Genomic DNA, 23,425 nt, shown 5'->3' on the forward strand with positions numbered 1-23,425 from the left:
TACTACTCTTCAAACTATTGTACCAATTTGTGCTCCCACAAGCTATTTATAAATTCTCTTTCTCCACATTCTCTTCAACAATTGGTGTTATCAGCTTTTATATTGTCCACCCCCACCCCCATCCCCGCCATTTCACTGGTGTATAATGATATATCATTGGTTTAATTTGATCCTAATAAGTTTGCTTATCTCTTCTGACACTTATTGGTCATTGAGATTTCCTATTTCATAAATTGCCTGATTATGTGATTTAATTTTTTTCTATTGAACTTTTTGCATTTTTCCTATTATTTGTAGGAATTCCATATATGTTCCGAATACTTTGCAAATATCTTCTCCCAATATGTGCCTTGTTTCAACTTTGCTTATGATGACTTTTTTGAAGATTTTAATTATAATGTGCAATACAATTTATCAATATTTTCCCTTACATTTTGCAGTATTCTGCCTTTTAAGAGATGCCTTAGACTGATGTCATAAAGATACTTATATTTTTTTCTAAAGGCTTAAAGCTTTGCATTTCACATTAGGTCTTATATTTATTTTGAACTTATTTTCGTAGATGGTGAAAGGTAGAAATATACTTTTATCTTTTCCTTGTGAATAATCAATTGTCGCAATGTCAATTACTGAACAATCCATATTTTAACTTTTGATTTTTAAAAATTTAGTTTTAATTTTATATCAAATTTGTTTATATACAAAATGGAAATATTCAAGAATTCTACAGTCATTTTTTTTAATGAAAAGTAGAAGTTTCCTGCTATTACACCTCTTACCATTTCTCTACCCCAGATAAAAACATTATTTCACTCTTAGGTTTTATAAACTTAAAAAAGCCTTTATCTTTTAATAATATGTTTATGTTACCAGTTATTAATTTTTCACTTTAAAGCATTATTTTTGACCTTTAAACTTTGGAAGATGAAAGTTCTTTCCTTTTTCCATTCTCCTAAAATAGTATTACTGTAATCTTGTTTTCAAAAGTATTCCAGGTTTAAATTATTTTCATTATGTAAATCCTATTTAGAAGTGAACTATATACCATAGTTTAATTACTTTTCTTTTCCTGAATATTTTTTGGTTCATTTTTTCTGGAGTTGTCTTATTTTATTCATTTTTATTTTTTCTATGTTTTTATCATAATTATCCTCAACCTCTCATGTTCAAACACTTTCATTTTCTGACAGTATCATCTTTTCAAAAAATTTTTTGAGATATAATTGACATATAACATTATATTGGTTTCAGATATACAACATAATGATTCAGTTTTTAAGTATATGTTGCAAATAATCACCACAATAAGTCTAGTTAATATCTATCACCACACAGTTACATTTTTTTGTAATGAGAACTTTTAAGATCTACTCTCTTAGCAACTTTCAAATATACAATACAGTATTATTAACTGTAGTCACCATGCTGTACATTACATCCCATGACTTATTTATTTTATAACTGAAAGTTTGTACTTTTTGACCCCCTTTACTCATTTTGCCAACCCCCAACCCGCCAACATATAAGTGAGGTCATCTGGTATTTATCTTTCTCTGTCTGACTTATTTCACTTAAGACCCATTCATGTTGCCACAAATGGCAAGATATCTTTCTTTTTTATTACTGAATAATATTCTATTGTGTGTGTATGTATATAGCACATTTTCTTCATCCATTTATCCATTGATGGACATTGAGGTAGCTTCCATGTCTTGGCTATTGTTAATAATTTTGCAATGAACATGGGAATGTACATATCTTTTCGAGTTAGCGTATTCATTTCCTTTGGAGAAATACCCAGAAGTGGAATTGCTGGATCATATGGTAGTTCTATTTTTCATTTATTGAGGAATCGCCACACTAGTTTTCATAGTGGCTGCACCAATTTATATTTCTACCAACAAGGTTTTCCTTTTCTCCACATTCTCACCAGCACTTGTTATCTTTTGTCTTTTCGATAAAAGCCGTTCTAACAGTCGTAAGGTGATATCTCATTGTGTTTTTAATTTGCTGATATCATCTTTTTATAGAAGTCTATTCGAAAGTATTCTCAACTTCTGAAATCTGAATGAGTTTCTTTCTAGCAAGTAAATGAGCTGCTGTCTTGAGCTCTCCCTTTAGCATCATTCTGGGAATTCCCTTTGCTTTCCTCTTGGATTAGATTGCCTATTTTCTAGATTTCATTCTTCATCTCTCTTGGCTTAATTTGGTGAAATGTATCCATTAGGAGCTTTCCGAGAAAAGTGCATGTGAGATAAAGTTCTGAGGATTTTCTGTGTCTGAAAATATCTCTATTCTAGCCATAACTTGGCTAGATGTTTAGATTAAAAACCATTTTCTCTCAGAATTTTGAAGGCATGGCTCCATTATCTCTTACTTTCTAGTAATGCTCTTGAAAAGTCAGAGCCATTTTATCCCGATCCTTAGTAAGAGAAGACGAGTAATATGAAAGGAAGAGTGAACAGAGCCATCAAGATAGAGTTATTGTTCTTACTGGGAATGCTTCAAGGTAACCACTGAGGACGTCTGAAAGGAGGGAGACTGTCATCTCATTTTTAAACTGAAGGCTTCCTAAGCTGCAGAACATGAGAGTCTCTATCTAGTGCTAGAGTGGAGTAGCAGTGAAAGAGTATTTGGAAGAATCTCATTTGTGTTTGGTGTCTTCTTCCTGACTGGGCGAGGTGGGCAAGAGACATCCACAAGGCCTTAGTGTGGAGAGGTCAGTAAGTGGGAGGAGCCAACAATCTGGAAGACCAAGGTACATGAGTTTCCTGTGGGCCAAGTGAAGGTAGCTAGGCTTGTATTGCCCTCAAGGAGCCACCCCCCAGGAACTTCCTTCTAGGCAAGGAGACTACAGCAGTAAGAGAGTATGTGTGTATTTTTTGGATTAAGATCTGGGAGTTACACAAGAAGTCAACTGAAAAGTGTTTTGTTGCAGTGTGGAGACTCCAAGGTAGGAGACTGACCCTCAAAACACTCTCACATTTACTTTTGAGTGCCTGCCACCCAGAGGATACCCACAGCCAGATTTCAACAGCATCCTGGAGGATCCAGTGGAGATATTCTCAGTCATACAAAGTTTGCCACACAAAAATCCACTTTGTAAATACTCTTGGAAGAAGTTCTCTAATAGGAAAAATATAATAATTCTAGTACATGCAGCCAAAGATATAGAAAATAAAGATGACTAAATAAATGTACTAAAGTTTGTTTTGTCCAAGAAATTATCAGAGGCCAAAGGGAAGGAAAAAAACAAACAAACAGCAAAACAAAACAAAATCCCTGAGCATTCTAGAACTATAATCCTAGATAATATTAGAATGAGGAAGAGAGAAGTAGAGACTAGAAGGACGTAAATGTCATAACATCATAGCCTCAAAATCTACAGAGCATCATGTTTAAGTAAGGTTTTTTCCTACCTGAAGTATAAGGATGGTTCAACATCAGAAAATATCAGGAGATTACAATATATTTTTAGTCTTAAAAAGAAAATCGTATATTCATTTCAAAAGATGCAGAAAAATCATATATTCATTTCAAAAAATAGCAGCCAGCTGATGGTGAGTAGAGTAGTGCCACAAGGAAATGTAATAAGAAATTACCCACTTCCTCTTTTCTTGAGGCTGTTGACCTTCCTGTAGACATCTCTGCCTTGAGTGGAGGGTAGAGAATCTTAACTTTAAATTAAAATAGAGATTTTTTGTTTTGTTTTGCCTTAGATTGGGTTCTCTAGAAGCAGAGTCTGAGTGTAGAATTCAGGGGCAAATAAATTTTTGACAAATGCTCTTCAGAAAAAGTAAGGATAAGGAAGGTGGGAAAGTAGAGCAAGGATATAGTTTTGGGTAAGGTCTAGCCTGGGCTTGATCTATAAGGGAGGGCTCTGCAGCCCAAGTTGCACAGCAAAACTGTTTCTCCGGGAGCCAGAGGCTGGCCTCTTGTACCTTTGAAATTAGTCGTTGATGTCTATGTGGTGGTTGGGAGTGGAGGGGAGGTGTTCTGATTTCCCATGCCAGGTGGTACCTGTCAGCTGAAGGCAGTTCTCCTGAGAGTTCTCTGGGAGCTAGTCACAGATAACCTTCACAGCAGCTGAGTGATGGGTATGCAAGCACAGTAAATGGGATAAGGGAAGGATGGGGACAACACCCTAGCTCTACCACACTGATTCATATATCAAACTGGAAATTCTAGTTTCTGAATCAAGATTGTGTTTTACAACTTCAAGTGATTGCTTGTGATTCCAACTAATAAGGACGGCAGGATACAAAAACAAAGTGGCTTTTTATGATTATACCTCATAAATCCAGCATGCTCAACATACTATATATGTATGTATACACACATATATATCATGTATATATATGCATGTGTACATATTTCATCGCATTTCATATCATAGATACTTGTATGTACGTGTACACATATGCATATATATTTCATCTATCTAATATTCTATAGCTTATAAAAATGAATATTCTATTCTTACAATGATCTTACAGGTGGCCACTGTTGACCTCATGTTGACATAAACACTGAAATCTATATGGCTATTATTGCTATAGCAAAAGTATAGACGAGACGATACTCATATTTTTTTGTCAGCATTCTACTTCTTTGAAATAGAGAAAGTTGAAAAGAGGGCATTTCTTTTTCTGCCAGAGATCTGGAAACATTTTGTCCCTGGGATGGACTTCCAGCCAAATGAGGATCTCCATAGGAATGGAAGAAATCACATGTTCTGCTCCAGAACCCTGTCTGCCAGGTCACATTGCTTTACTTTGGATTTCTACCATCTGGGTAGAGGGCAGTCCAAAGACCTGAGACCCACCGTGGTGCTGCATATTGCTGAGCATCGCCAGGGAAATGTGTCCTCTTGTGTCTTTGCCAGGTAAGGATCTGAAGATGAGGTGTTTGTATCCCTGGTGCCTCATGTTTTGTGCCAAACCAGGACTGCACTGCAAGAAGTCCCCTTGCCAATTTTCTTTTATTAAAAATATATTCCTTTCCATGCCCAAGAATAACATTATGGAAAAGGATAACCTGTCTGCTCTGCTTGCCCATGGTCCTAAGAAATTCGGCAGGATCCCACAGAATTCCAAACCACGCATTTTTTAATTCACACGCTAAAGATAAAAGGTATGTATGTTAATGGCATGACAATAGAAGATGCATAATTCTTTCGAATGCTTTACAATGTCACCAGAGTGCCAAGCATAAATGTTATTAAGGTGGACATACAGTATGGCTGTATACATAGTATGCTTATGTTATATTTTGAGCAATAATAAAATATGCTTCTTTAAAATTTATGAAAGCTAAGCTGACCATTAAGAATTTGGCATTTCATTTTGCCATATTTAGATATTTAGCCTGCGGTTTCATACCTTGCATTTGGGGGTTCTTCCAAGCTCAGTGGTCCTAGACATCGTCAACATCCTCTTCTTCTGGAGTTTATATAGCCCCACTAGCATTCAGAATCTCCAGGCACACACTGCACTATTATTTTAAAGCACATCTTTTAGTGCCAGACAACAGGCAAACACTAGTGAAGTTTTAGGCAGAGGCATGTTTATTTGTTTTCTGTGGTTCAGAAACCATTTCCGTTTGCTTGAATAAGACACTGTCTAAAAGCAGCTTTCTTTTTTTCCCATGGCTCCTTGGAATGGTAAATTATTAAAATTATCAGGGCTACTGGTATAATAATGAATTAGATTTTATATTGGAGAAGGCACTAAGCAGAAGAAAAGACCTGAAACTTAACATAAATTTATTCTATGAGACTCAAGGTTGGGATTTGCTGTCATTGTTTGGTACTCTTTCCTTGATCCACACACACTCTCTTAGGTTCCAATAGTGCATTATAAAGATGATCCATCTCAGGATGAAGTTCTGTCTTAGCTCATATCACTGCTCAAGAGAGGTCCCAAGTAAGAAGAAAACAATGAACAATTAAGTAGAATTCATAAACAAAACTGAATGAAGCTGCTGAAAAGAGAACTTTGTTTATTGGTGGATCTCTGTGTACAGAGAAACACAGTACATCCATACTGGACTGTTAATCAGAAAATATGGATTCTGACCTGTGCTCTGACACCCATGTGACTTTGGGCAGGACTCATAACCATACTAAGTCTCAGTTTCCACTTCTGTGAAATGGTGAAACTGGTTACCTGCTTTGCCTACTCCAAAGAATTGTTAAGTATCAAATTAGATAATATATGTCATGAACTGCAAAGTACTTTATTAATATAACACACTAGTAGGGCAAGGCCCCCATCATCTCGCTTCCTACTCATGACTGGTCTCCTGTTCCCAGCCTCATCTTTCAAAATCCTCTCAGTCCCTCCTGGACTTTGAAGCCAGCCAAATCTTCCTAACTTACCATTTCCAAGGAAATGTCTTAACTCTTGCAAGCCACTGAAGCCCCATGTAATATTTTCAAATAATAAAAACAACATTATCATGGGGAAGGAATAATGTAGATGATAATGTAATTTAGATGTCAGTTTAGATCTCTCTGTCCCTTGAGAATCTAGAGAGCTAAATAAATTAATTCCTACTCTCAATTCCATAGCCCATAATTGGTCACAATAATGTCATATAAATGAATGAGAGCATACTTCCTCAGGATTGCTAGATTTATCTGAACTTCTTTTTGTGTGTGTGTGTGTGACAGAAACTCAGTTTAAAATATCTTAAGCAGAAAAGTAAATATCCTCACTTATATAACTGAAAGGTAGTATGGCTTTAGGCATGGCTAGATCCAGTGACTCAAGTTACATCAACATAATTCTGTCTTTTTCTTTTTGTTCTTTCCTCTGCATTGTCTTCACTCTTAAGTAGTCTCTCTCCATGTGGTAAATATGCTGATGAAGGCAACCTGAATTAACTAAGATTAATTAGCAGTCACTTACTGTTGCAAGTGAGAGAAAATAAAATAAAACTGGCTTAAAGAATATGCTTTATTTCTCTCTCACACATGAGTTTGGATGTGAACAATTCAGGGCTGGTAAAACAACTATGTTTCATGAAGTCTTCAGGTACCCATTCTCACAGCTTTCTGAACTGCCATCCCTGGAGTGAGGGCATAGCTCAGGTCTAAGATGGAGCTCCAGTCATAACATTCATATTCTAAGCAGCAAAATGCAAGAAAGAGATATAACAGTGAAGGATACAAAGCAAATCTCAAAGATTTCTGAATGTTCTCACATGACATTTTTATTTATGTACCATGTGTTGACAAGGCCATAAGTAGCTGCAAGAAAGGCTGGAAAATGCAGGCTTTATTCTGTATATTCTATAAGACCATTTATTAGTGTGGAGAAAGGAGAGGACAGATATTGGAGAACAAATAATATCCTCTGCCATATAGCCCCAATACACATTGCGTTAGCTTTGTAACCTTCATGGAAAGAGAACATCTCAAGTAGGTCTAGCAGAAAACTCCTGGCAACTCTCTGATAAGCCCAGCCTGAATCTCATACCCATTTTTCAACCTTCAAAGTACAGGAGGGACTTAATTTCAACCAAGTACTGGTGGGATCACTGACCAGGCCTAGTCATATGCTCATTCCTATTGTGGGGATGGGAGATGGGGCCACAACAGCCATGTAAGACCACATAGAATGGGTTCTTCCAGGAAAGAAAACTATGTAGGTAGATTGCGATGCTTAATTTTATATGTCAGCTTGACTGGGCAAAGGGATGCCCAGATAGCTGGCAAAACATTATTTCTGTGTGTGTCTGGGGGGCGTGTCTCTGGAAGAGATTAGCATCTGAAGTGGTAGACAGAGTGAAGAAGATCACCTTCAGCAATGCTGATGGCATTATCCAACCCCTTGAGGGCCTAAATAGAACCAAAAAGATGGAGGAAGGGTAAATTCACTCTCTCTCCTTGAGCTGAGACATTCATCCATCTTCTCCTGCACTTGGAGAATCCAGGCCTTTGAACTCAGACTGAATTACATCACCAGCATTCCTGTTTCTCCAGCTTGCCGATGGCAGATCATGGAACTTTTCAGCCTGCATAATCACACGAGCCAATTCCTACAATAAATCTCCATGTATGTCTCCTATTGGTTCTGTTTCTCTGGAGAACCTTGGCTAATACAGAGAGGGTGTCTAATGTGAGACAAAAGAGGAAGGGATGCTGGATGGGTATGGAGAACAGATGTTCACCATGGCTTCTCTCTCTCCAGCTTTAGGATATTCTGTTTTATTCTATGGTCAACTGAGAAGCAAAACTCAGTTTCCTCACTGAGTGAAAAAAAAATTCCTCCTACTATAATTTATTTCTGTACAAAATGCTTAGGGTAATATCTTATCATATATGTCTAAATATGATAAAAGCATGTATATTAGCTATGCCCCTATTTCCCCAATGAGATGTGAATGTTATATGAACGCAACTCTTTGGATCTGTACAGTGCATAACCTAAACAACCTTATGAGGTATCCCTACATGCTATCATTGAAAATTTTACTCCAACCCTCAATCACCCATTGATGTAATGGTAGGATGGGTTTTTATTTTCCATGACTCTTGTAGGTAAATATTCATAATCACCACAACCTAACCACATATTGTATTTTTTAATTTTTTTTTTTAAATAGTCACCTATATTAACTAAGTGAAACCCAACACTTGTCATTTCGAGGTTATCATAACCTTAGGAATATTTACTAAACCTCGTATTTTAAAAACTGCTAATTTTATCTGGTTAGTGCTTTCAAACTTTGGCTGCTGCACCTTAGGATCACCTGACGTATCTTAAGAAGAGAAGGTTCTCATTGTCTACCGATTAAATCAGAATATCTAGGGAGTGAGGTGTGATCCCCATCTTTTTCTCGCTTTCATTCTTGTTCTTTCCTCCTTCTTTCCTTCCTTCCTTATTTTCCTTCCTTCCCTCCCCTCCCCTCCCCCTCCTCCCTCCCTTCCCTTCTCCTCTCCTCTCCTCTCCTTTCCTGTCCTGTCCTGTCCTTTCCTTTCCTTTCTTCTTCTTTTAATGTAATTTTCATAAGATTAACCTTCATGAGCAAGTAAAATTAAAATTGATTGAGATCTATGTGGGCTAATTGATCTTTCCTACACAAAATTTGTCCAAAATAGAGTATGAGAGACTTCATAAAGCCTCAAATATAAAGAAGTTCTTTGCCTTATATCCAAGCATATACAGGACTTAGGTTTTCTCAGAAATCTCAGTCATCTGGAGATGCCAGAACTCTGAGCATCTTTCTAAGTGGGGATACTTGGTCTCACTCCTAAGAGGGATCCAAACTCCCTATCCTTTCCACCTCCCTGACACTTGTGACTGGCTGGGATTATTCTGCTGTTTGAACCTTACGGTTTATCTTTGCTGATGAACAGTCCTAGTACCATTTCCATCTTGTCCAGACTAAAGCTCAACACCGCATACACTGTTTAACAATTAAAAGAAATATCCTGAGCTCAGCTCTGTCCTAGCACACTCTGCTAAAACTCCCATTTGTCTTAATACACGTGCAGGGGCCTGGCACAGCCCGTAACTGGCTTTGTACCAAGCAAGTATATTTTGCTTGTCCAGCGTTGTAAATCCACCAGCAAATCTGTGTTTATTTAACTTAGTTTCTTTCTTAAATGACTTCACAAAATGTTAGTAACTATGGGTTAGGTTCAGAAAGAATTTATTTTCATGTTCTAATTAGCATTTCCAGTGGCAGAAACCTGATTACCAGAATGTCTGTGTCCCCTCACTCCTTCTTTTCAGTTCTTGCTTAGAAGGCACCATTTTGACTCTAATGGAGATGTGATGCACTGCTTTAAAGGCAAAATTTGAACTGGATGTTAGGAGGGACCCACGAGTCATGATTGGTCGCCTTCTGCAGCTGCTCACTACTGGCTCTAAAAGGCATAAACTTAGTGTTTTACTAAGAAAAAAGGAAAGGAAAGAAGGGGTGAAAATAAAAGAAAGCACGATATCCTTACAAAAATGTTTTGGTGTAGCTGGTGAAGGAGGGAGGAAAGTTAAAGTTGATCCACCCATTACCACCAGGGATTGAATCCTCTTAGAATAGCTATTGGCTGAATCATTACCTCCTTTATCATTCTAATCCTAAAATCAAATCCTAGGGGATTTTCAGACACCCTTAAACTGTCACTAGTGATCTATATGCTAATAATCAGGTCTCTAGTTACGCATTTTGCACTCCTCTACCACAACCCCTCTGCAGCTAACCAGTATGGAATTAAGCTTCTGCTGAGTTCTCTTGTCAAGGGTGATTGTGGGCTCTGTTCTAGGGCTCCCAAAGGTCGCCTCTAAGGAGCCAGGTCTTTCATGGGGGCAACACGGTGTAGTGGAAAGAGCCTGGACTTTGGAACCCGATAGATCTCCAGCTTCTTGGTTGTGAGTGAACAAATGGCTAATGTTCAGTGTTGTGGAAAAAGGGTTCAATAAATGATATCTCTAGGTCATACTAATTACACAGGATAGAAGAGAAGATACCAGGGAAAAAGTCATTAACATAAAGTAGCTGATGAGACAACAAACACTTGAGCAAGGCAATTTAATTTAGGAAAATGATTAAGGAGAAAAGAAAGCAGAAAAAGGTTGACAGCTATACTTTAAGAGAAGGACATGAAGTTATTCCTTTTTTTCTCTTGCATGGTCTTCATGGAAAGTGACAATGGACCGATTCCGATGTCAGTAAATCTTTGACCACCTATGTCTAGTCCCTTTGCACAGTCAGCAAAGTAATACTAGAACAGACCTGGAATTAGGAATTAGATCTTTTAAATCATAGCTCTGACCCCAATTAACTGTCATATTTATACTGTCATAAGTAATTTGGTATTTTGAGGTCTTGGTTCGCTTATCTGTAAAGGTGAGAAATTCATGTCCGCCTTTTTTTCAGGGGGTTTCAAGACTCAAATGAAATCGTATTTATTCATTATTTACCTATTTCATTCATTTAACAAATATATATTGTGTACTAAGCACTGTTCTAGGTGCTGGGGATATAGGAGTGAATGATGCAGACTAAAGTCTCTGCTTTTATGGAGCTTACATTTTAGCAGTAGGAGAAAGATATAGAAATCAATAGATAAATGAATAATAGGTCAGGTATTGATAAATACTTTGAAAAAAAAGGATAGCTAAGGGGGATAGAATTACTTAAAAGCTTTATAAACTATAAAGTACTATACAAATTTAAGATTTTACCTTAGTTTCAAGCTTCACTGATTAATAGGATTTAGCTCAAGGTCTTTGACACTGGAGACTATATTTGATTCTTTCAAACAAGCGGAATTCCTGTTATTGTTTATTACAAGATCGGCCTTTTACAAAAGATCCCATTTTCCCACCTCTTTCTAAGACCTTATATTGGCATGAGGCTTCTAGGAAAAGACTCATCTCCTTTAACATAGAGAGAGATTTAAGTCAGTGGCAGAAATATCTAGAATTTGAGTGTTTTCTGACTCCTAATTCCAATCTTCCTCTCTCTAGATCTTTGGAAAGATTTTTTTGCGGGAGAGGGGGAGGATTACTCTGCTTTGTTTTGTTCTCAGGCCTGATGAAGATGGAATCAGGCTATCTTTATAGGTGGTATGTATTAAATATTAATCTTTAATCATGGTTACACTCAGTTCATTTTATGGAATTTCTTGATTAATGTTAAAAAGCATACTTTAAAAACATTTCTGAATGTGCCTCTAAATGGAAGGCATGTCTCTGAATAGAGAGAATAGCAAGTCACTCTATTCTTACTCTGGGGTAAGCACAATTGAATCACAATTTGAGAAGCCAGTTGCAGATTTTATTTTAACATGAAAACAGAGCACTCTCACCTAAGAGGCTGAGTACTACCAGCTCCAGCTGGGAGGATTGCTTCCAAATAATATGAGTTGCCCTTGGGCATTAAGGTGGCAGTTCTGCAAATGGAATTCAAATTAATTTAGATATTCATTCCATTAAGCTGGGCTACTTTAAAATGGAACTCCTTATGTTAACATTTAATAATAATGGTTCATTATCTCCCATTCTAAGATGCTTTAAATACTCTTTAGACAATCTCTAGTTGCCACAACATAACTGATCTACAAAAATATTTCCCAAGCCTGTTTAGCAATGACAAGACAATAACTTTTCTCTCAAAGGTCAAGGAGCGGGGGGTCAATAGATGGGTGCTGTGAACAACTCCTATAGAGAAGTCTTCCTTCACCCACTCCCTGGACTCAAAAACTAAATATTAAGAGAATCAATAGAGTATTTTATAAAAGGATGAACCCCTAAAGTGAGGAGAAGGATATGGATTGTGTTACATCTGTGAAAACACTGTGCGTTGCACCAGTAGCCAATATAATTAACTTAGATTGTCCTCAAAGCTTAAATCCAGAGATTTTTCTCTAAATTTGTTTCTCTGAAAATTTTTGTCTGAATTGGGGAGACCCTTGCATTTTTTATTTTAAAAAAATGCTAAGAAGGCTAGAAATTAAGATAACATTGAGATTATAAAACATAAAATCCAATTTAATAGTCTCAGCATGAGAATATATTTTAAAACAATTCATTTTTCACTTCCCTGTCTTCAATCTATTCTTTTTTTATTATTCTTAAAGGAAATGAAAGATTTTATTTCTTTGTAATTTGTTAGAAGAAAATAAATTTTTACATGATACAAACACTAAAATAAATAGATTTAATTAGGTATTTAAATATATTTCTTTCTCAAGTTCTACTTTAAAAATCAATTACTTGTTTTGAAAAGAATTTTTCTATGTTTATGTGTGCCATAATTTCCAGTATAAAACTCAAGTTTTTTTTTTAACTCAATTTTTTCAAACTAAGAATTATAGTCAAGATGGTCCATTCCATTTCTTTTTTCTTATTTTTCTTGCCTTTTTTCTTCAGTTTTCAACAGGCTGTGCATTTGTGCACCTGAGGGAAAAGACAAACATCGTTTCTGAATAAAGCTGTGCTATACAATTTGCAGCATAAATGAGAAGAATTCTCTCAGACACACTTTTTTTTTCCTCCTGCCATTGATCAGAGCTTCTCTCTACCCATACTCCAATCTCATAATTTGAAAAGAAAAAGAAAACATTGTTCCAGGTTATTCTGGCTTGAAACAGGCCTTTAAACGGTATTTAGAAAGAGTCATTTCCATGACAATATCAAAGCCCTCGATCTCTATTCCTTGTTATGAAGAGGAAAATCTCTCATTTCAAGTGACCCTTCAGACCTATATTTTTCCAAGGTGTAAGACAGATGTGAAATGAACTCATAAAGAAAATGGTGGGGAAAAACCTATGAGCACATCCAGGGATTCTTTCCTAGGTTCTTAAGAGGTTGCATGTAACCCTCAGATCTATTTGCATCAATCCTCTGTTGAATATAAGAATTATAGAAAGCAATTTAAATAAGGAAATTGAAACTTTATCTACTTCTATTCCAGATTCTATTTAAAGTCCAGACACATCTAATAAAATAAAGTTACATTTGTATAGGCAGTAGCACATTTCTAAGAGGTTAAAAAATTCAAATAACTGAGGAATTTGCAAGGTCAGTATTTAAAGAGCAGCCATATCTGTTTTCACTTTGAAAGTGATGAAAGTCATCCTACAAAGGGAATTTCAGTATTTTCTGTAGCTCCAGAAACAGAATATCTTTTTTTTTTATGGTGGGATTTTTGAATAGTAATTTGGCTTTTGGTATTTTTCAAAACACTGAAGATAGTGAAATGAAACATAAATATACTGAACTTTTAAAAATTTTACTTTTTACAAAGCTGTTTTGGATTTCAGATGGAATTTTAGTCTTTTTCTTATTTTGTAGAAAGGATTTTGGCTTTTAAACTGCACAGTGAATCTGACCCTCGAGAGCAAGAAAATCTTGGACGCACATTGAACTGATGCTGTAAATTTTCTTAATATGTCTTCAAATACTTTGGAAGAGTCTACACAAGATAGGCACTGTTTTTTTCCTCCTCCCCATTTGAGAAGTAAAAAGTACTATTGAACACAGAATTTCATTATAATTGCATAATTAATTTTGTTTTCTCACAGATGTCAGCATGCTACTGGTGAGGTACAGCAGCACTGAAAAGAAGTCATCTGAGAACTGAATTTAATCACTTAAAAATATTTTCTGCGGCCACTCTCCTTCCCTCCAATTTGCAAAAAGCCATTTAAAAAATTTATGAGCAGTGACACAGCTGCACAGAATGAAGTGATAAAATAGAAATTATAAAATCATAGCTAGATTAATATTAACTCCAAAGTCAATGTACTAAAATAATAAACTCTGCATTGTTTTATAATCTTAAAATATTTTTTATATGAACATTTCATTTTCCAAAAGATTAGAAAAATTTGGGCATGTGACTATGTTACAAGGACAAATAAAGTACTGTACTTGAAGTCATGGGGCAAAATTCTTTGGCTAATTCCATTTGTATGACTTGGGAAGAGTAAATTCTTATGTCTCAGTTTCTCCATTAAAAACATGGATAAAGAGACCTTTGGCCAATAAGCTCAAAAGATCTCAAAGTTAAGTTTCCTTCTGAAGTTGCAAGTCAATGAGAACGATAAGGTATACATTATAAAGTGTAGATAAGGAATACATTATAAAATGAAAGCAGATGAGGTTTTCTCTTAGGCGCGCTGGTTAAATGAGCAGACTTTTTCCCTTATATCTTTTCTGAGCAATTTTGTAGTCAATATCTTGGACTGCAGAGTTCATGTGTGGTACAAAATTTTTCATTTCAGGTGTCATGTTCCATTTGATACTGCTGCCGTGCTGCATTGCTCAATTTTAAAGCTATATAATTTTTTCGTTTTTGTTTTTAATCTTAGAGTACTTTGGGCATAGCGGGTACTTGTTAAAATTGATAATGATAGTTAATTTTTTTTCTCCTATGTTGTACATACATTGCTTTTATGATTTAAATATTTCCATTGTAAATATTTTCCTCAAAGTATTTGAAATTTGCCTTGTGTTGAAAAAAGAAAAGACCACTTTATTGGAAACAATGTGCTTAGAGGAGTGAACACAGGTTTTGGGGTCAAGAATTCCAACCCTGGCTTTACTAAATATCCTTGGATAAGTTATTTAATTTTTCTGTCTCTCAGATTTCTCAACCGAATATTAGAAGTAACAATGCACAGTTCTCAGTTTTGCTGGGAGACAAATGAGATGAAAAAATGTGCCTAGTGTGGTACTTAATAGAGGCAAAACTACTATGTAATTTTGTTTAAAACCTTCTTTGAAGGTTTTTTTAAAAACTGAGTTGACTAAATGGAGTGACCAAATAGATTAAGTTACCCAATAGTTTTGTCGTATGTGGATAGAACTAGTGACATTTTTGTCTTCTACTTCAAGCACTGGTTTAATTTTTATCAGAATATGTGGGCAGTGGGTATTTTGGACATGTGTGAAAGTCATATATAACCTACATTGTTTTTCTGCATCTTAATTTTAGCTCATACCTTCCTTGTGCTATTTGTAATTCTATCATCTTCCCAGGGTTATATACAGTTTTTGGAGGCTTATACAATACAGGGTACAGGTATGGGAATTTGTAAATTCTCCCTTAGTTATTGGTACACACCAGTCACTTCTAGAAATTTTTGGATAAAGATCAGGAAAAACTTCATTATCTTTGCCAGGTCTTAAGTTAGTTGACTATTTTTATAAAGCAATGAGTGAAAGTTCAGGATTTTAAGAAACAGATATTTCTTAGAAGAGTTTTTATAGCAATGCCCTTTTTATTTTCCATTCAAAATAAAATGAAATGAAGATCAGATATTATGCACACTGGTTTCTCAGTGCTTTATTGATGAGATTTGATTTTGATTTCTTTGGTCTAAGCAACAAAGATGGAGCTTCCCATATCCACCTGATGCCTTGTCTTTGGCAAACAGACAAAAAGAAGTTCATTCAGAGTTAAATTCAAAGAACACAACCTACTCAATGCTTCCTTTTGAGAGTGAGGTGAACTGCCTTCTTCTTTTATATCCAAGATGACTGATAGAGGTGACATTTAATTAGAATGTTTTTTTTTTTTCTCGTTCGAGGCAAGAATCTTTTATTTTCTAGTGGAAATATTACAAAGAAGTAAGTTGTGGCAGCCTCCAAAGTGATGCCTAATGAGTGCACCGCTTGCTATTCTTGATCTTGTATGATGCCTTCCTGCAATTGGTAGGCTTGACCTGTGTAACCAATAGAATTTCAGAGGAAATGACAGTGTACGATTTCCAAAGCTTCATCATAAAAGACATGTGGCTTCTTCTGTCTTAGCTTCACTTGAATCTCTTCTAGGGGAAGCCAGCTGCTGTTTTATAAGGATCCTCAAGCAGCTCTATGAAGGAGAGGAATTAAGGCCTCCTGCCAAAAGCATCGGTGAACCTACTAGTCATGTGTGCGAGACATCTTGGAAGTGGATCTTCCAGACTCAGGCAAGTTGTCAGGTGAGTGAGGTCTCAGCTGACATTCTGATTCATGAGAGAGCCTGAGCCAAAATGACATAACTATCCTACTCTCAAATTCTTGACCCACAGAAACTTTGTAAGACAATAAATAATCATTATAACTTAAGCCATTCATTAAGTTTGGGGATAATTTGTTATGCAGCAATAGATAACTAATACAAAAGTATACAAAAATTATTATGAATAGATACAAAGGCTTTGTTGCTAATCCATTGCTTTTTTTCCTCTGTTTGTAAAATATACAAATTATTTTTGGGGACTGGAATGGCTCAAGTTTTATGGTTTTGCACTCTCCAAATGACAGTCCATCTTCATCAAGTTCATTTTTCCCCCAGAAAAAAACACAGGTCAGATGATTAAGAGCTTTAGTCAGCTGAGGCAAAACAGTCCAAAATTCTCCTGTTTGTGTCCACGTAGCTCTCTTAGCTCCTTCATTTCTTTCTCTTGCTTCTTGTCCAGTCTTGGTAGAGGTTGGTGGGACTCAGAAAAAATTTTGTTGTTTTTGTGCCAAGTATTAGGGGGACATAAGTGTGGGAGATCCTGGGCTTTCTATATTCTCATCTGCGTAGGTCCACCACAGCTATGCCTCCTTTCCAGGAGTCATGCCATAGGGTTTTCTTTACAGGACCTTCCAAAATCTCTACTGTTATCACCATCAAGGGGACTTGTTTCTAGTGTTTATGTATAGGTGGTGGGGGTGGTAGGTAGAGAAGATAGATGTACAGTCATCCTGTTTCTTCCAAATATTTTGTCTCTACCCCAGATATTTTCTATTTAAGTTCTTAAGCATTTGAAAACCAAAGCCAAAAAGACTCTCAGACTTTTCTGCTTTTTGCCCTGTTTCACCTCTCTTCTTAGGCATCCTCTTAATTTCAATAAAAAGAAGGGAAGAAGAAAACACTGATAGAAAAAAAAATATTTTAATGTTTTAAAAATATTATCCCACACATTTGTGACAATTAAAACAGGGCTTTCAAGTTTCATCCGCCTTTTGCCCTAAAATTGTATGTGAATAAACTTATCTGAAGGTGAGGATAGGCTTCAGGAATGAAATTTAAGTAAAGGTTAGAGAATTTGTGGGTCATAGGTGTTTTGGAAAACTTGAAACATCTATTCTTAGCACCCCAAAATAAAAAGTTTGATGATAGTATAATTTAGATACATTTTAATACCATAATAACTGCTGAACTCCTTTAAATATTTCACAAATTTAGGAAAGCTAGTTCTCAGTGCTATTTGCCCAATGTGCATGCCAGTGGGTGCCAGTTGGTCTTACACATAAGCATCACCTAGAGAGCTGTTAAAAATGCAGGTGCCCAAGGTCTGCCCCAGGGATTCTTTTTTTTTAAATTAATTAATTTTTTTATGATGACATCGGTTAACAAAATCCAAAAAGTTTCAGCTATATACTTTAACATTAAGGCATAACCAGGGATTCTAATTCAGACCGAATTGCTTCTGTTTCATTTAAGGGTGTGGTCACTTCTATTTCTCAAAGTACTTATTTACTTATTGACTAATAGGTTACTGTTCTCACAGGTGATTATGCTGAGTTTGGAATTAATAATAAAGGCAGGAGAAATGATCATTATTAACTGGGAGAATTTTGTCTTTCAGTTTGTACAGCACTAAGCAATTTACAAAGTACTGTCAGAGAATAATCGACACAGAGGAAGTGGAGTCAAGGTATGGGGCAAGACACGCGGGATTCTGATTCCGATGATACTGTCTATTCACTTGAAGCCAGTATATCTCTGGAGTATTTAGGTGCATGAAACGATAAATTCCTTTTTTTTGACCATGCCAGTTTGAGTTGGGTTTTTCGACATTTTAAACCGAGTCTTGACTGATACAATTCTACGTAAATGGTCATTGAATATATGCTTGAATGCAAGGTTGAAGAATGCATGGGAGGGGCACAAACAGTGGCCAACTCTTCCTGATATTTTTCTTTGGGTGGGAGAAATCTCTGTTGCTTCGCAGAGTTCCAGTGGCCACCATTCACATGGAATATAATATAGATAATGCTCCTCAGATTGTAGACAAAATGGCAGACCTGAAGGAAGGTGATCGTGAGATGAGAGAGAATCCGTGGTCCTTTGTTCTTTAATATTTAGACCCTGGATTCCCATTTCCCAAAAGTGGGCAGGCCCAGTTCTATAGATTCCCTTCAGGGGTTTCATCCAGTTTCTTTTCCTTCTTCCAGAGAACCCCAGAAGCATTTATTCCGGCTATGCTAAATAGTATTTAGAATATGTGTATTTCTTAGCTTAGGCCTCATTATCATATACTTATTTATAATTTAAGTAAATGTCAGATTATTTTTATTGTAAGTCTTATTCTATTAAAATACTCATTTTACTGAGTCAACTCACCGTGACTCAGGCTTCATAATGTATTGTTATGTAAAATGTTCAACTAACTACAATTTTTTTTTTAAATTGGAGAATTCTTTCTCTGTATCGTGCATTGACTTGGGTTTAAGTCTCCTGGCCAACTGTGTGTGTGTGTGTGTGTGTGTGTGTGTGTGTGTGTGTGGTGTGTGTAATTTCTGTATCTAGTTCCTTTGTACATTCACTCACTCAGTGGTTTGAAGAGACACAAGAAAGAAAGCATGTGGAAGAAAACTGGCCTGTTTTTAAATTTAGCAATATACTTCCTCAACATAGTTCACCTCAGGGATTATTTTTTTCCTGGAATTCTGTGAACCTTATTTCATTGAGTTTTTTAAGTGATTGCTTTTTGTTGAACTAGCATTAAGTCCAGCTGAATTAGTTCTCATGGTGATGCCGAAAGTGGAGAAAACCCTGATTTGTTTTGAACTATCTGCAGAGAGGGAACACATATTACTATGCGCAGAAGGAAGTTGCCAGTCTCTGAAAATATACCTTTCTCTAACAGGTCAATGTGTAAGCATTTTTGTTGGCTTCTGAAAATATTTTATCTTATAATATTTTTGCAAGTGGCCAAACCTAAGTGATATATTCTATATGTTTTCTCATTTAAAAAAGCTAAGTCATCAGCCAAGATTCCCAGGTTTTCATTGAACATTTCGAGCCACTAAGCTTTGGAAGGGTCACTCTACACGGAAGAGGAAGATATACACTTTTATGTAGTAGCCAGCGTAGATGCCTTCTCTCCTGGAGTTATTTTCATCTTGTATTGAAATGCGCCATCTTTTTAGCATTTCTAGGTTTTCAGAAATAGAAGGAGATCAAGGCAATTTGTCTGCACCTTGCTAAGGCTTCTGGGCACATGAGCATCTCCAGAAGAAAGTTTTATCAGTTAATAGGAAAACATTCTCCAGTGTTATGTTGCTCTATATTTGGAACATTTACTACAAAGTGAAGAGATACTTCCCTATGTATGTTACTATGGGAAATACTGAAACAAGCAAACTATAGATAGAAATATCCAATAAAAGACTCAGATGTGCAATGGATATTATTTTTTTTTTTTTCAGGAAGAAAAAGAATCGTCACATTTAACATAAGAGTTCTTTTTAATCATTCTTTTGTATCGTATGCCCCCCATGGAGACATAGTAAAAATGAAGCTCTCTTTTTGTGTATGAATAGGATAAACTGATTTTGGAAGGAGTTATGCTGGACTTTACTCCATGTCACACTATTTAGGGTGTGGTAGAAGAGTAATATAATGCAACAGTATGTACCAATAGGCTCACCGAGGACTTTGTATACACTTGATATGACCCAGTTCTTTCATAAATGAGACTTGATAATGACATCGACAGTGGTAAATAAAAACATCTCTTCACAAATTTGAAGCCATCTAGTTCCCAAAGTGAAACAGAAATGCTCTAAAAGCCCAAAAGAAATTGAAACAAGTAATAAGGGATTAGGATTAGGGCCTGACTACTCCACAGAATCAGGATGTATCGAATCTTTGCTAATGTCTCTCTGAATGTTTTAATTTAGGAAACTAATATATACTAATATCAAGCTAAGAGATTTATTGAACTAAGGATTATTTCTTTCAGACAGCATAACTGGGGCTTTTATTTGCATTTGCTCCTACTTGCCAAACATAATGGGAAATGGGGAAAAAAGCATTAATGAAATCAGAACAACAGATAAAATTCTGTAAGTAATGTCACATAAAGCAGATGTTGGTTTAAAAATATGAAAGTGGAAAAAATATAAAAAACTCTCTGTGTAGTAAGATATCCAATTTTGTATATAAGGCATATCATACGCATGATGTATACACACACACACACACACACACACACACTAAAATGATTGAAAGTCTATAAATGTTAACAGTGCTTAAATCTAAACAGTGGTATTATGGAAGATTTGAAACCTCTTCTTTGTTCTTTACTATATTTTTCAAATTTTCTGTAATGAATAGTTGTTACTTTTATAATTAGAGGGAAAATAAATGCTATAAAGTATCTAAAGTTTTACACAAATTTTTTAAGTAGTGTTTGGTTACTAAGCAGAGCTGTATTGTTTCAAGCATAAAGCTACCTGGCATAAAAAACTCTAATTAGGTTGCATATTCCTCATTACAACATTTCCTTCTGCAGGACTTGCTGCATTTTCTGGTTTGGTTAGATCCTCTTTTGCTTCTTCACATCAAAGTTTTTCCAGTAGAAATAATACATCTTTGCCTTTAAATACCATTTACTCTTTTCCCTGGAAACCCATGTCTGTAAATCCCTTTAAAATGTCCTAAAACTACTTCTCTTCAGTAGGTCTTTTCTGATTAAATATACCCCAGATTAATTATTTTTAATGTAAATCTTCAGCTCTTGTGCATTTAAGATATTACTTTATGGTTGTTATTATGTTGCTTTATAATTCTTTACAAATCATTTTTTATTAAAGCATCCTTTTGTATCTAGATAGTCTCAGAATACAGAGGCTAGGGCTTTGCTATTTTTATTTCCTATAAAACAACTGGAAGAGTGAATCTATACTAATTAAATGGCTGAAAACTATATAGTAGCAGGTGAACCAAGAATCCTGTGAGAAAAACTCATAGGATATTGGGTAAAGTTCTGAACTCTTGGCTGCTGGTCGAATCACATCTCTGCTGCTATCTGCTCATCTCTGCTGGTTATATCCAAACTATTGCAATACTGTGATTTTGGAGAAGTGTCTTGGCTATCTGGTCCTCATTTTACATCATGGACTAACTGGTTTTCAGAGACAGGAGCCTTAGCAAGTTGGCCCAACTTCAGATTTTATAATGGCTTTTTGACTATCCTCTTAGACCCTAACTGATACTTCTCCATTGCTCCTTTACATTAAGTAGTGTTTCGTAATTGAGTATTGTGTTATTTTGAATTATTTTTATGTCTTCCAGTGTAAATCCTAAAATTACAGGAGGCACAGGACCAGAAGTTATTTTTGGTGTGAACAATTACTTACATTATCTTAGAAAGTCTCTAATAATGCACAGGTTGGAAGTTACTTCCTTTTTGTATATTTAGGCAGCTTTCTTTTTAAACAGGTTCTTTACTCACTGAAATGTGGCATTTGACAAAGAGTATCACTCAGAAAGTTTTGAGCAGGGAATTAATATGGTTCTGATTGCTTGTTCTTTCCAGAAATATTAGTTTTTGAAAGGGGAAATTCAGCAAACTATTGCTTTACACGAAAGAATAATCTGAGGGAAAAATTTTGGAGCTGGGGAAGGAAGCTACCTAATGGACAATTTCTTATTTCTACTCTGAGTGAGGTTTTTCTTCACATCCAAATAGACGTACGTGTGCTTGCACGTCATGAATTTGCTGCTGCTGCCACATTCTGCTGGTGGTGAGAGAGAGGGCTGGAGTCATGCATGCATTTCTCGCACCCAGCCTAGATGTTTGATGTGAAACATGGTTCTCGGGATGGCATTTGCAGCAGCTACCTCAGCTGGTGGCATATTTCTTATATCCTCTTCATGTGCTGCTGTTAACTAAGCAGGAAGATAATGTAAAATATTCTAAAATATTGGGAATTAGAAAGATATCCTTTGCTACTGACAGAAGAGCCAAAAATGGACTAGGCTCAAATAGTCTGAAATAGCTATGGTGCTTTTGTTTTATTTTATTCTGTTTTCCCTTTTTCTTGGGTAGTGGTATGGCCATGCCTGACTTCCAAGTTTACAGAATCCTAGTAGACACAAGAAAATGTTTCTTCTCAGCTTATTGTACCCTCCATAAAGTCTAGGAAGCACTGTGTGTGAAATAGTTCCCAAATATGAAGCTTTTAAGTAAGTTAGAAGTTACTGGAGCTCATCTCCTATGATCCTTTCTGTACTTATGCCCTCAAAAAACAGGAATAATGAAGCATGTGATCCATGTTACTCCAGCCAGACTTTAATCCCACAATATATAGATGTTGTGTTGCCATGTGATATCTGCTGGGTGTGAAATGAATTTTGCTACACTTTAAGCATGTGCATTCAGCATGTTTGCTGGATGATCTTAGGCACACTGGGAATCTTTCACAACTCATCCTAGACTGTTTTGGAAACTAGGCTTCTCTGTATCAATGACGTAAAACCTGCAAGTGACCACTTAAAAAGAAGGAATGGAAACAATCCACAATGCAGGGGCCTGAACTCAGAATATTGCCTTTCTCCTGTTTGACTCTAAACATAGTCCTTTCAGGTGCTGCTTGGTGAGAATTGCTTGTACCTGAGTAATGCAAACCTCTCTCGCCAGGCAATCCAATAAATTCATCTTTGTTTCTGATTGCTATTTGGTAGTCTTTGTTTCTCATTGTCTAATATGAGATAAGTATAATTAATCAAGTAGTTGGCAGAGATAAGGTATGTGACTTTGTTTCTCATCGTTAAAGTAATTGTATCTACCGCTGTGGATTGTTGTGATGTCCAAATAAATTAGTACAAGAAAAGTGCTCAGGCCAGGGCCTAACCCATGGTAAAGTTTAGCTATTATTATTAATTCTGTAATTTGAGAATATTATCATCATTTTCCATTGTC

At 35.9% G+C, this 23,425-nt stretch overlaps 1 long non-coding RNA gene across 1 annotated transcript in view; it reads left to right on the forward strand.

Annotated features, from left to right (window-relative positions):
• The window catches only part of LOC120612558 (uncharacterized), an 89,009-nt gene extending 65,988 nt beyond the window's left edge, over positions 1 to 23,021 (forward strand). The window contains exons 3-6 of the long non-coding RNA XR_005655485.1: positions 4,657 to 4,885; positions 16,293 to 16,441; positions 18,080 to 18,148; positions 19,926 to 23,021. This is a non-coding gene — a long non-coding RNA (uncharacterized LOC120612558). The remainder of the gene's footprint in view (positions 1 to 4,656; positions 4,886 to 16,292; positions 16,442 to 18,079; positions 18,149 to 19,925) is intronic.
• Positions 23,022 to 23,425: the final 404 nt, after the last annotated feature.

Source organism: Pteropus medius, unplaced genomic scaffold (assembly GCF_902729225.1).
Source record: "Pteropus medius unplaced genomic scaffold, Ma_sr-lr_union100, whole genome shotgun sequence".
Taxonomy (NCBI): domain Eukaryota; kingdom Metazoa; phylum Chordata; class Mammalia; order Chiroptera; family Pteropodidae; genus Pteropus; species Pteropus medius.